Source organism: Dunckerocampus dactyliophorus, chromosome 1 (assembly GCF_027744805.1).
Source record: "Dunckerocampus dactyliophorus isolate RoL2022-P2 chromosome 1, RoL_Ddac_1.1, whole genome shotgun sequence".
NCBI lineage: Eukaryota > Metazoa > Chordata > Actinopteri > Syngnathiformes > Syngnathidae > Dunckerocampus > Dunckerocampus dactyliophorus.
Window position 1 is genome coordinate 40,327,185 of NC_072819.1, and position 14,951 is coordinate 40,342,135.

Below are 14,951 nucleotides of genomic sequence, written 5' to 3' on the forward strand. Positions count from 1 at the left end.
ACACACATGCCATGTGAATGCAAAGCCAACAACGTATTTGAAAAGGAAAAGCATCTGACCAATCAGCTACATGTAACTAAATAAGGATGTACTCAAATTAGGCCAGTCGTACCATGATGGCCTTGGGTGCAACTCCCCCTGCTTCTCCTGGCCCCCGCTGGCCTGCACTCACACTGGGCATTCAAGCCACAACCTTGTCCCATCACTTTTACATTGCTGTTTTACTGCAAATTCTACAACTTTGTGGATTATTTTGAGTCTTATTTCTGGTCATTCTTACTATTTCGACTATGGAAAGTTTAGGAAGTCATTTATTACTTGCAAGAGGAGTGATCCACCATCCAAACATGCCAGACTTTAGGTGTGAAGTGGGGCCAGACCATGCACAAGTGGCCAATGAGTATGTCCCAAGAGTCATTACCTACACAAATACAAGGAGGCAGCATGTATAGAGGAAGAGGCAATATTGCAGGAACTGGGCTACCAAGGACTAGTGTGGGGGAAGAGGCTCCAGTTTCCGTGCCTTTCTTTGGTGAAAATGCTTAAAACAAACAAGAATAGTGCTTATACAGCAAAATTGCTGCTAGATGGAGCAGAAAGTGCACAAATTTTCTATGACACCCCGGTAATGAGGTTTTATATTTACCCAGCCACAATGAGTGGTAGGGTTGGCTGCTCTTCAGTCAGCTCTCTCCTCGTGTAAGACATCCAGGACAGGTAAGTAAGAGTGAAAGGACAGAGCTAAAATGGCATTCACTAGAGTGCAGATTTCCACCAAGGCTGAACAAACCTAAACATATTTTTAAGCGTTTAAGTTTATCATGACATTTTTGCACAGCTGCTGGAAATGTGAATTTCTCTTGGAGATGAATAAAGTATCTATCTATCCATCTGACTCCACTAAAAAAATATTATGATATAGGTTTTGTAATCCTGCAAACTAGCCATCAAACAAACTACGTATACTGTAAGCACAACCAACACATGCCCTCTCGCCTCACAGGGTTACAGGGAAGCTGTAACATCTTCAATTCTCAGCTGATGATGTGGGAGATGGGGTACACACTAGACCGGGAGAAACCAGAATGTTTTGGACCGCAGAAGCCATAGTATTCAGAAAAAAAACATGAACGCAATCCCAGAATCTTCTTATTGTGAGGCATCAGCGCAAAGCCCTCTTCCATTGTACTATTTTTCTTTTGAATTCATGTGAAAATATTTATTTGGGAAACAGAAGAAATGGCCAGAAATAAAGTACTGAAAGTACATGCAAAATTTGCAGCACTTTTGTTCTTTTTTTTATTTTTATTTAACTAAAATCAATGAAAGACTGCTGGACATCACCAAAAACCTTCCTGCAGATTAACCAACTTCCATGGAAAGTGTGTATTAGGCTTTATTGTAATCATATTCCAGGTCCCATATTTTACTATTAGAACTCCACACCTCCAGACAAGGACAATTTTCTCCCTGGAGAAGCCAGTTGGGGTGCTCCTCCCGGGCCATTAAACTGATTCTAATGGAGATGAGAGAAGTTGATGTGATTAGGCATGACTGAAGCTTGTACCAGCTGTAGATGGTGGAACAAGTGTCCTTTACAACCCACTGATACAGTATATACTGCATTAACCTGTTAATTCAGAACTATGCCCATTTATAGCAGTATGCCGGCAGGTGATGATTTTTTTATGTTTAGAATTGAAAAAGTGGCAATGAAACTCTTCATTGAATAAGTGCCACTTGAATTGGCCAATGATAAAGCTACATGTTAATTGACGTTTGTGTCCATAAATGAAAAATGACTTATCTTTCAAACAACTGTCCAACCCAAAGTGCAAAAGCAACTCTCTCCCAAAATCCCATGTGCCTCAGGCAGTGGCCCATGATGCATAACTCTATATCCTGGAGCCGGAGCAACTAAAGGTCACTATCAGACCAGTTACTGTTTTCATACAGCAGCATGTGTGTGGTATCCAGCATGGACGCCCTGAGAGCAGAAAGAAGGAAGCAAAGGAGGAAGCTAAAAGCAAGACCTCGCTTTGTGTGATGTCTGAGAAGAAAGTGAGGGAGACTATTGGTGTATATGAGCAAAAGCAGTACTGAACACATGCCCAAAACTCTCATTAGCAATATTTTGCATGTCCATCAGTACAGCACACTACCAAGCTATTTTAAGCAACTCCACTGGGGGTTCCAAAGTCTGCCGTTTTCTGATGAATTAAAAATGTATACTTAGATGGAACTAATTTTGGCATGTATCGTAAGTATTACCTAGAAGGGAAACTGTAATTTCTAATTATATCTGTTGAAAGGTAAAAGAGTGGCATCTTGTCAACACCTAGTTGCTATTTGGCCTGTTGTCAGTATAATCTGTCTGAAATCCCAAGATTCACTCTGTGCTTTCTGACAAACATAAGCCTTAAAGGCCACACACAATGCATTAAGAATGTTTTCTTTTTGACAGACATCAAAATGTGACCTTTAAATGATTCTTGTTATCAGGAACGCGGAACAAAAAAATCAATAGAATGTAGCTGGGGAGGAGGGATTAATGCAGGGTAAATTGATCATTCCATTTCATCTTGATTTGATGTGCCCGCCTTACACACCCAGCCTGACCACAAACTGCTTTTAACCCTGCACAGGAGCAACCAGCAGGAAAAAACAGGCCTCTCAGTTACAAAAAAACAGATCAGGAGCTTTTACTGACAGTTAACCTTAATAATAGTCCGTTTTTCTTTTCATCACTTCACCGCACTTTTTGTAGCGTTCTTTGGTGCTTCTGCCTCTGTTCACCACAGGGAATACACAATGGCAAAGCTCATTGTCTGTTTTACACGGCTTATGGCTCCATCAAACATACAAAAACAAATGCATTAATCATTATTGATAGATCATTAATTATTGTAGCCCCATTCGCAGATAATTGCCGCACTTGGCATATCTTTACCCAACTGTTGATGATAAATAAAACCTTGTATGGGTGCTCCAGTCAAAGAGATAAAATGTTCTCAAGAATTTTTCAGCGGACATTAAAAAGAATACTGTATGTTTACTGTGGCAGTAAAATTGCACTATGGAGCTCCTTCCTGTTCGCAGCAAAGATTTGGCTGTGTATTACTGCTGAAGCCTTAGCTAGAATGATGAGAGAGATAACAAAGATAGCAAATCTGAGGAACGAAAAATGGCACTTCCCTTCAACAAGGAGATACATCAGTGTTTATTAAATCAATGGCAGGCAGAGGATTGTGGAGGTAAAATAATGAACCACTTATAAATGATCTTTGCCTCACCGGGCCTCACCTGATCAGGGTGTTCGGGGACCACCACTGCGCGGCATATTAGGAGAGCTCTATTAATCCTAGTTCTTCTCATAGTCGACTATAAAATGGACGAATCCTCCGTGGCTTACTTGGGATGCCCTTTTTATTTTTGCAACTTAAAAAAAGTCCAACATACAGTTCTCACTGATTGGGCGTGAAAGTTTAGCTTGATAGCGAATTTTTTCTGTAACATTATGGTGCTGAGGGAGCCACATAACGCTTCTCTGTATCTTTTTACACAGCATCCATGGCAACTCCAGAGCGCACTCTCGCTGCATAAAGGTGCCTTTTAATTGAGTAATCAGGCAGTGATACAGAGTGATAGGGTTAACAAAACAGGTCAACAATGGACAAGGAAGACAAGTTGTGATCGCTGCACTGGGCTTTTCTGTGACACGGGGCAACCTGTGTTAGTCTGGTTTTAATGAACAAAATGACAGGGTGGGAGGTATCTTTTGCAAGATCAGTGAGTGAGCGCATGATTGAATATGATGAGTTATTTTAAAGACTACAGCCGCTTGGGGAGAAAGAGGGTCTTTGATGTGTTACTTCAGCCCAGAAGACTCACAAGCTTTGCCTTAACACATATAAAACAGCCTCTTAAGAAGGGATTTTTGGCCGTCATCTTCTCTTCTTTCTTTCTTTTATCTTGTAGCACCTATTTCCCTACTCAAACATGGATGCGCATCTAACTGAAAAGGGGGTCCATCTTCTTTATCAGATGTTGAATCTGCTTGCAAGGTTGGGGGTGGGGTCTGGCACCATTACGTCAACATAGAATCATCTGTGCTGAAAGCGATCTGTGCTTCATGGGGGGCGAAGGTGTTGTCTTCTTCCTGCGCTTTGAAGAATCATTGGAATGCATGGTCTTTTCTCGGTATGCTAACAATAATCTTCTGCTGCTGTCTCGCACATCACCAGGCATAGCAAAGACTTGTCCTCACAGGGTCCCAGCGTCGGCTTCCGCTTGCCATGCAAATTCCTAGGCCACATCCCATTTTGTAGAAGAACTTCCCCCTCAGCCTCTTCGAGTCTCTCGTGTGGCGGCATGATAATGAATCCTGTTCTTAGGTTGCAAATTCGACACACATGGGGGGATTTTATTTTGATACAACCTTGCTCTGCAAATGATGTTGTCTCTTGATGTACATCCCACAGTACATTTCCACAGTACAAGTACCTGACTCCAGGAACTACTTTGCCCTCACTACTGTACAATATGCTTTTATTAGTCTCAGTATAACAAATGTTTCCGACAAAATAGTGCTAGATAAATAAAATGCAAATCAAGTTAAAAATGTGTCCGTGTGTGTACATTCAATTATGTGCAGATCTGCAAATAGTGCTCCTAATATAAAGTATCTTAGATGGATGCTCGTGCATTGGACCATTAGTGAGGAAATACTGATCATACGACTGGAACATTTAAGTCCAGTTGGTTTGAATTTGCATTCTCTCTTACATTTAAGTGTTTCATTTAACCACAAGATAAATTGCTGACAAGTCAAATTAAACTTCAATTCAAAATAAATTACAGGTATTCAGTAGAATATGTGAACAAAAGCTACTGACGACAAATGTGACCAAAACATCAGTGACTGAATGTTGTGAAACAATTATAAATCTTCATATTTGTTCATTAACACGTGGACGGCAATGTGACGACCGCAGCTTGATTGCAATCCCATTTGCAAATGTTTCCAAGGCGGTGCGTCTTATCACGCTCCTGGCAATATGCAAGCGTTTCATCCGTCTCACCTCCAGCGCAATGCTGTGACGGTGTCAAGTGAAAGACGGCAAGCAATTAAAAGAAAATCAGTCAAACAACTGGAGGTCAGATCTCAAGATGCTCCCAATCACTCATAATTTCCTGTTGTTGTACTGCAATTCGACTGCTCCCAATTGGGGTCCGATGAGTCAGAGTAAACAAGTCGGAATGTTCACTATTAGACTGCACTAGAAATAAGCTCAGTGAGCCGCTCGTCTTATCCGTCTTGTATAAGGTAGGTGCCCCTCCGAGCTTTCAGCGACACAAACCGACAAGGGCAAATGCACAGCACCTTTAATAATACCAGTGCTCAGGATGGATCTACTTGTGTTTAGGAATGCAAAGGCTGGGAGATGATAGGAAGGGTATGCGTGAGGTCTGCCGGGACAAGGTAGCGCTCCTGATAGTGTTTCTGCGCACGTCTTCCTCTGTTAGTCATTACTGTGAGCAGACGAGGGGTGATGTTTACTCTGCTGAGACAAGCAAGTCTACTGCTCTGGGCTGCAACCTTGCGACTCCAACTCCCCATCCCATCCCACCCCCTCCCTTCTTTAGCAAACGTCGAGTCCTGGCCCTTCCCGCTCTGCTACTGAACGGCTACTGCCAACCAGAACTGGAAATAAAATGGAAAAGAATAAACGACCTCGTGTGTGTTTGTGTGTGTGTGTGTGTGTGTGTGTGGGGGGGGGGGGGGGGGGGGGGGGGGGGGTGCTGTACAATTTCAAGGGGGAAAAAAAAATCAAAAGAATCATGAGGGATATGATACTGCAAAATAGTGCGTGGTAACAGGGGCTGCAATACATGTATAAAAACAAGAATGTGTTGCTTCTCTTGAAGAAACATGAATAAATTACCAAACAACAAACATATTGACAACTATAGAAGTAATGAATAAAAGAAAGAACAAACACAACACAAATCTAAAATGACAACAACGTTTTTACAAAGCCAAACACAATAATTAAATAATGATGAGCACTAGTGAAAGACAGTTGGCAATGATTATGATTAAAATGGCAAATCAATCATAAAGTACAGTTGTGGCCAAACGTTTTAGGACTAACTTGAATTTTGCTCTTCTATAACTTGGATGCTTCATTTCATTTTTGTGATCCCCACAAAAATGGCTTGTTTTTTTCAGTATATAACACCCATTCGTTTTCTATGCCGCTTGACCTCACTAGGGTCAAGGGGGTATGCTGGAGCCTATCCCAGCTGACTATGGGCGAGAGGCAGGGTAAACCCTGGACTGGTCACCAGCCAATCGCAATACAGACAAAATCACATTCAAATTCATTTACACACACATTCATACATAAGGGCAATTTAGAGTCTCCAATTAACATAACATGCATATTTTTGGAATGTGGGAGGAAACCCACGCATGCAGGGGGAGAACATGCAAACTCCATACAGAGATGCCCACACAGAGATTCAAACCCAGATCTTCCAGATCTCCTGACTGTGTGGCCAACATGCTTACCACTAGGCCACTGTGCGGCCCCAGTATATACAGAAACAGACATGTGAGATGTTTTCTCAAAAAATTCTGAGGCTGCAGAATTATCGAAGCACAAAAATTTAAGTCGCACCTAAAACCTTTGGCCATGACTGAAGCAAATTAAAAATAAATGAAATGATTACCAAGCTTATGCAGGAGGTCAGGGGTCAGAGGTCATGTTCAATACAAACACTGAAACCATTATGGCGACTGCATGGATGTCTCTGGAAGAAATAAACAAGGAGTTGATGTAAGTACACTTCAGTGCAAGTGCTGTTTAAGTCCTACATCTACTTGATAATATGTAGCACTCAAATATTAATGTGACACAATGCTGTAGTAAGCGCTGATTCACAGCCGAGACGGAACCAGAGCCGCTCCGTTTCCTTAAGTGGCGGTGGGCTATTTCAGGCTTTAGTGAATCGCAGACACACTTACTCCAACCCTTAAACAATAGAAGGCATCTTTTTATCATCCTTTAACAGTGCAAAGACCATAAATTGTGCGTTTGCACATTCTAAAACCTCTCAGCAAAATTAGGTAGACTTAGCAAGACACCGGGACACTGCTGAAACATCACTCAAGCTTTATGTTTCATTCCCGCCCTCTCTTCTTGTACGCTTACACACAAATAGTGCAAATAGTGGGCTCGCAAACAAAAACGATGGTTTTTAAAACTATAGCAGCCACAAAAATGTGTGATGTTCGGGCATAGCGAAGACGTCAGAGGCATTTGCTGTTTGTCAGAAGTAAAGAACGCAAAAAGATGTACAGTCAGCGTAGAAAGTATTTATCTATTGAAGTTTGCACGAGATGCTTCACATTTGGTTTTGTGAATATTGTAAGAAATACAGAGGAGGTTAAGTTTTCATTGTTGTATGTTGTTGATTAGCAAGAATATGCAAAAACTACTTTACCTATTTCCATAAAACTTTGTGAAGGAGAAGACCACAGGCCAAGTAAGAATCTCATTGCAAAAACAGGCATGAAATTAGAATTATTTGTCTTATTTTATTATTTATTAAAATCTATTTAACATCGGTTTGCATAATTTTTAATGCAACAGTTAAAAAAAATTGCTAAGGTCCATTAAATGGACAGAAATAGCACGTTTCTACATACAGTAAAAGTCAGAAGTATGGACACATTTTCATTCTTTGAAATAGTGTTGTGAAAGATAAACCGGTATCAGTTTTGAAAAGCGAGAGCTACGTCAGTAGCAGCCTCCTTGATTGATAAGAATCAGCCATAAATCCTTAATCAATTGTAGACACATGCATCGGGTATCGCAAGACTAGCAATCGGTTGACAGTGCGCCTCTTAAACAACGCCAGAGCCTGGGCTGCCGATGAAACGATTCTCCCGCATGCTCCGTAGCTTACAGAAGTCGAGAATGGATGTAAATAGTAGCAGCGTGCTAACGCTAGCTAATCACCCCTCAGTAAAACAAAAATGTAAAGTTTAGACCATCTCTTGGTTTTTACAAGAAGGACGAAAAAAATTACAAAAGCCATGCCATTTGTGATCTATGCGGAGCAGCTCTGAAATACACAGGTAGCACACCAAAGCTTTACCAGCGAGACCAGCAGAGACGAGTATGGTACCCTTTTTTGTGGGGCTGCAGCTTACCTTTTTTGGTTTCCTTTTAAATGTTGCACCTTTTGTTACCTACCTTAAATGTTCAAAAGACTATGCTCAGGCTGAAATTTGGCCATTATAATTTATAATTTGTCATTATTTGAGGAGCTATGCACAAATTATTTATTTTTCATTATTGATTGGACTGAAGTTTTTTTACTGATATATTTTATATACATCCCATCAAACAACAGTAGATGACTCAGCAAGTCTTTTCTTAGTGCGGGTCTAAAAATAATTACATTTGTCATGTGATTCTGCTGTTGTTTGTCTTTGTACTTTACTTTTGTCAGTGCCTTAAAGCATGCTTGGGGATATGCTGTAGTATTTTACACATTTAACAATACTGTAAGAATGTCACTTTTATAGTTTGGCTTCTTATGTTCTAATGTAATATTAATGTGTACATCGACAAATGTTCACCGAATCTATCAAATCGTGTCATTTCTACACTTCATCGAGTCGTTCTGTTTTGTTTTAATTAGAGCTGTCAAATGATTACAATTTTTAATAAGATTAATCATGGTTTTCAAATTAAATAATCATGATTAATCATCATTTGCAACTATGTCTGAAATGCCCGTTTTAACTGTATTTTATTGAAAGACAGATCAATGACAGGCCAGGATTATATATACAGTATGTGTATGTATTAACAACTCCAAATTAACTGAAAATTTAAATCAAGCTACAACCTAGCACGTACGTCCAAAAATCAATTTACTTAACACTAGTTTCTTTAATAGGAGCAGAACATTTGAAGTTTGTGGTCATTGAAGTTGAATTCACATGTTGTGAGTGTACTGTAAGGGTTTCCGCTACATGTAACTGATTGTGGCGGTTCGCCACTACAAAAAATAAAAGTTGCCACACCTTAAAAATTAGAGTAAAATTTGAAAACAATGTTGAGTAGGGATGCTCCAATGCTGCGAGGGTTTTATGCTGTCGATGCTGATCATCCATGAGTGAAATTGACCAATACCAATGACATAGAAAGTGTAATTTTTTTATTTACAATTGGCTATATCAGGGGTCACCATCGTCTTTTTTTTTCTTGTGAGAGCTCCTTTTACAAAATGAAAATGGCCAAGAGCTACTCATTTTTGCAACATTTATTTTCATAGCTTATTTCAACACAAACAAACCGAATATGCTTGTTTTACCAGAACATGAACAAAATGCTTGTATCCACAAGACACATTTTGTATTTCAGAATGCATTTCTTTCTAGTGTTCTCACATTATCAACTGAAAACTTGAATGACAAGAAGGCTTGCAGGCACCTCATGTGGTCATGGAGGGCTACCTGGTGCCCATGGGCACCATGCAAGTTGGTGACCCCTGGGCTATATGATATGAAAGGGGAACCATAAAATTTAGACAAAAACATATTTGACTTACTTTTTCAAAACCACTGATGAAACCTAGAGGATCAGGTGCCTTCTTTAAGGAGAATTTGGATGCGAGAGCAGCTTGATGGTGCTCCACCTGGAGCCCCCAGGCAAACCCGGTTTCCTCCCGTCAGACGAATCCAAACACTTTTCGGGCTATCCACATTAGACCCCCAACTGCACGTGTCTAGCATTTTGGCTACATTCTCCACCGCCCAACCAATGATCACATCGTGAAACTCGAAAACTCACCACACCCTGCCAAGTGCCCGTTCCCCAAATGCCGCACGCCACCACAGCGAGACATTTTTCATGGCATGTTTTGCGGGTGCAAAGCTTACATCACTCTCACAACGACAGGAAGTCCCATACAGCAGATATGCTTGTTTTGGCTTTATGACGGGAAAGTGGGCAGAAAACTATATCCTCAATGCTGTAACGGGGGTGGAGGTGATCAGCGTATCGGTATTTGCCAATACCGTGCTTTTTCACGGAAATCGGGCGATACTGTTCGGTGGCCGGTCGATCAGTGCACCCCTAATGTTCCAAATTATTATACAAATGATATTTTTCTCTGATTTCATCAGGTCATCAACCTTTAGAGTACAATTTGAATGTTACTTGAACAAACCTCCCAATGTACAGCACAGCATTTTTGTATTAAAACTTCAAATGCACTGTTCCACATTATTATGCACAACAGCGTTTCAAAGCATTTCACAGTTTAAGAACCAAAAATTGTCATTTGTTGAATTTGCACATTTAGTGAAAGCAAAAGCAATTTCAATCACTAACATTTTAACCGGCCAGGTTACATGTTAACATATGATCGCTTCTTTGATATAACCGTCACAATTCTTAAATTGAACTTGTGAGTTTTTGGAGCATTTCTGCTTGAATTTGTTCGCAAGATGTCAAGAATAGCCTTCCACAGCTGCTGTTTTGTTGTGATCTGCCTCCGACCCTCAGATTTTTTGCTTGACGATGCGCCATAAGTTCTCAATTGGGTTGAGGTCAGGGGAAAAAAGGGGGCCAAACCATGGGTTTCTCTCCTTTTATGCCCAGAACAGCCAATGACAGAGAGGTAGGTATTCTTTGCATCATGAGATGGTGCATTGTCATACATGAAGGTCATGTTGCTACAGAAGGTGATTCTTTTTATTGTACCATCAAAAAAAGTGGTCAGTCAGAAACTCTACATACTTTGCTGAGGTCATTTTCACACCTTCAATGACCATAAAGTGCCTCCTACCAGCTCTCTCCCAATGATTCTGATCCAAAACATGATTCAGCCACCTCCTTGCTGACATCACAGCCATGTTGAGATATGCTGGCCATGCTCTGCTTCATCCATCCGCACCCAAAGGTTGCACGGCTCTCATCAGTAAACAGGATTGTTGGAAAATTAATCTTCATGTATTTGTTGGCACACTGCAACCATTTCTGCTTGTGAGTATTGGATAGTGGTGGCCAAATAGTAAGTTTATGCATAACTGCAAGCCTCTGGAGGATCTACACCTTGAGGTTCATGGGACTTCAGAGGCACCAGCGGCTTCAAATACCTGTTTGCTGCTTTGTAATGGCTTTTTAGCAGGTGCTCTCTTGATTCCATAAATTTGTTTGGCAGAAACCTTTCTCATTATGCCTTTATCAGCACAATCCCGGCTGTCATCTGAATCAGCCACAAATTTGTTCACCTTACAAAAGCTTTTGTGCATTATTGAATGTTTTCATGCCGTGTACAAGGCATTGCAAAATGTGATGCTTTTTTTGTCAGCAGAGAGATCCTTTTTCTTTCTCATATCGCTTGAAATCGGTGGCATGCTTAATAATGTGGACCATCACTTTTAAGTAGTTTTCCTTTAATTGGGCTCACCTGCAAACTAATTATGACAGTTGTCCGAGATTTATATCAGTAATCCCCAAGAGTTTAATTGAAAAACAAAATATTTTTTGTTTATATTAAAATACTATTTGCATAATAATTTGGAACACAGTGTATTTACTCACATATTGACCACTATTAGTTTGAAAATATATAAAAATATCATAAAAATGTTTTGAATGTGCTTTATTTTGATGAACTTGCACCGGAATCGCCAGTCTGCCTTGTTGGCACTGGCAAATGCGTGATTAGATACAAGTACACGACCGGTCTTGTGTTGATGTTCACTTGGTTCATTATTATTGTGTGAATGGAAAATAGTCCGTAAAACCGTCAGGTAAGAGAAGCAGGCTTGACATTCTAGACTCTCACTTTAAGTGCTCTCAGAAACTTTGCCATTAAATTAACAGTTTTGCAATGTTCTGCTCTTTGTTGAAAAACGTTGAATAAATAAGTTAAATATCATAAAAATTGTTATTTGTCATAACAAAAAAAAATACAGACGCAGTAGCGGCACGACACAACGACGGCAGTCCCATGCAGCCCACCGCCACAGCTTCAGAAATCTTAGAGGAAAGCCTGACTGTGTTTTCTGGGATTTTAAGCATACGTAAATGCAGCAAATTGTACTTACGCATAATAAGAATATCCACTTACTGATTTTCTTTATATTTCTGTTTATTTAGACCACACATACAGGCATTCTGTATGTTGTTGTGATGTTCGGAGTGTCTGTGAATGCATCTCATATAGTGACAATGAGGAAGTGTCATTTTGATGACAAAGTGGCTAGTGATGTGAGTTGGAGATACATATTTGAATCTTGAATCTCTTGAATATTTGGTGTTGGAATTGCACCGCTGTTGATGTGTTTAGGTCAGAATAAAGTCCTAAAAGAGCATCAGACTCTGTGTGACAGTGGGGTATACTGCGAAAGTGGCTCAACAAAATCTAAGTTCCCCAAACAAAGTTAAATGGTACCGCAATGGTGATTATCAACTTTGCCAAGTCCAGTCCTCGGCTTTGTGCTCAGTGCGCGTTCACATAAAAGGGTGCGTTTGATGTCATATTATTCTACTTCCGCTTAAAAGCGAGATGATCCCAGCCACTATATTTTACATAAGACAAGCAAGCAATTACTATGGAGCGTGATGAGGAGTTGAAGAAGATTATTATTGCCAAACACAACACTGTCACAGCCAGTAGAGAGAGAGGGAGGACCGCGGGCAGAATAATGCTGATTGTGTAAATGTGTAAGTTAACACTTATATACTAACTATAACCTACTACTCTTTTCATTTATCAATGCTCAATATTGCACAACTTGACATATTAACACATCAAAAAATAATATACAGTCAGAAATTCCACAGTTTTTGCATTTTTAATGCGAGCGACAAGTTGTCCCATTTTGTTAGCTGGTCCTCGAACGCACCATCTAACTTTGGAATGCATCTTCTCCCATGCTGCACATATAGACTATTATACTGTATTTTTCTAGTTTTTTCTTTTCTCACAGCGACACAAATAAGTTTGGTCTTGTCGAGAGAGCCATCTGCCAGGGCTTTGATGCTAAACTTAGCATTCAAAATACCCTTTTCTTTGCCCGTTTCTGCTCAATATTTGTTCCCGCTTCTCATTCACATCAACTGCCACACCGCTGCGTTTCCTCAAACTACGGTGTGGGCTGAGGGTCAAACAGGACGTGTGCACGTTAAAGAAAACTTCTGTTAGCGTTAACTTTGACAGCCCTAGTTTTCACGTATTGTTTTTTAATCGTATTGTAACCCCTATACCTGGATGCGTATTGAATCGTCCATCACGGACAGATGTACAACCTCACTATTAAAAAAGAAGGTGTGCCCATAATTTTCACTTGTACTGTATGTCACTATATCTGCCCATTCACACAAAATTCAATGGAATATACTGTATTGTCATGAAAGCAAATTAACAGCATTCACACACTGATGACACAGCATCAGGAGCCCAGGGGATCAGTTTCTTACTAAAGTGTACTTCAACATTGGTAACAGAAGGACTACCACCTGAGACATGCCGCCCCCAGCATGCAATGATGTAGATTTTACAGAAATGTCCACAGCATCATATAAAACTGTGCACAACAATCGCAGGGATGTACAGTATGTCACATTATAAACTGTTTTACAAGATACACAGACATAAGATATCCAAACAACATGATGTTAGACTCTGACACATTAGCCCCTAAGGCAACATATCTGTAAGAAGGGAATGTAAAAGTAACTTTCAAAACAATATTGTTTTTTTAGGGGTGTTGAGCACTTCATAAAGGAACACAAATAAATGAAAATGGGTTGAGGAGATGCTGGTGTCGACAGGGCAGGCAACAGACAACGACAAAATGGCTGTTAGCCACATCCAACATGCAGTTCTGCCGCGTTAACTGTGTGATCATTGAGTAATGTCACAGGTCCGAGCTGATGAGTGAGCTCACAGGTATTAGGTGGTAATTGCCATCCGCAAAACAAGTTGCACTTTCTGGAGAAAACAATCTATATTCATTGTCCTTATATAGCCGGGAAGAACACATTGGAAGTTTAAAGCACACAAGACAAATGCTTACACCATAATTACAGCTAATTGCACAGATAATTGCAATGCTTCTATGCTACATGTATCCACAACAAACAAAAACAACCAATGAGGTTCCTGACAGTGAAATTTCTAGTTCTACAGTCTGTCTCGTACTCATTCATTATCTAGCATTTGTATGTGCTTTGTGTTTAAAAAAAAAAAAAAAGACAAAAGCGAGCGGGTGATGAGGGAGGCTGATGATAGGGTATCATGGATGCTTTGAATGCAGACATGCATTTCCAGCGTCTCACTTGCTTTGCAACTAAAACGCCAAAAAGCTTCAAAGCTTTAAGCGTTGGAATTTTATGATGATTAGGTCGAACTCTGCTTTTTTCCAAGGATGAAAAAAAACAAACAAATTATCACCAGTAAATCTAGATAGCCTTGGATTTTTGCACCTAATCCTCTTCATTTCAGGTCTGTAAAATATCAGCGCTCTCTAACACTTCTGATAGTCAAAGCACATTTCAAAGAATCGGTGTAGTGAGCGAGAGAGAGAGCGAGACGGGGCAGTGGGGAGCACAAGCAATCCCCCATCTATTACAGCTCCACCAATCATCAAAGACAAATTACTGTACACTTCACTGGGATATGCTAATTCCAAATTAGATGCAAGTCATCAAAAGACCAGAAGTGCAATATTTTGCATCTACAAATTGAAAATGTCTGCTTTCAGAACAGGTTCTAAAACCAATACAAGATGAAAAAAAACACAGCCCCCAACCAAGACTCACAGCATGCATATACATTAAGGTCCACGTCAGCACGACAATTATTATTTCTGCATTGATCTAAAATGCTAGAGTTGGAAGATGAAGAAGTGATAC

The 14,951-nt window shown here is 40.1% G+C and overlaps 1 protein-coding gene across 9 annotated transcripts in view; it reads right to left on the bottom strand.

Moving 5' to 3' along the window:
* The window catches only part of camta1a (calmodulin binding transcription activator 1a), a 363,687-nt gene that overhangs the window by 290,913 nt on the left and 57,823 nt on the right, over window positions 1-14,951 (bottom strand). The window contains exon 1 of one of the 9 annotated variants that reach the window (XM_054797852.1): window positions 6,736-6,816. The exons of the other annotated variants lie outside the window; for them this stretch is intronic. The gene's annotated coding sequence lies outside the window, so the exon portion shown is untranslated. Of the gene's footprint in view, window positions 1-6,735; window positions 6,817-14,951 lie in introns of those variants that run through there. 9 annotated transcript variants of the gene reach the window in all.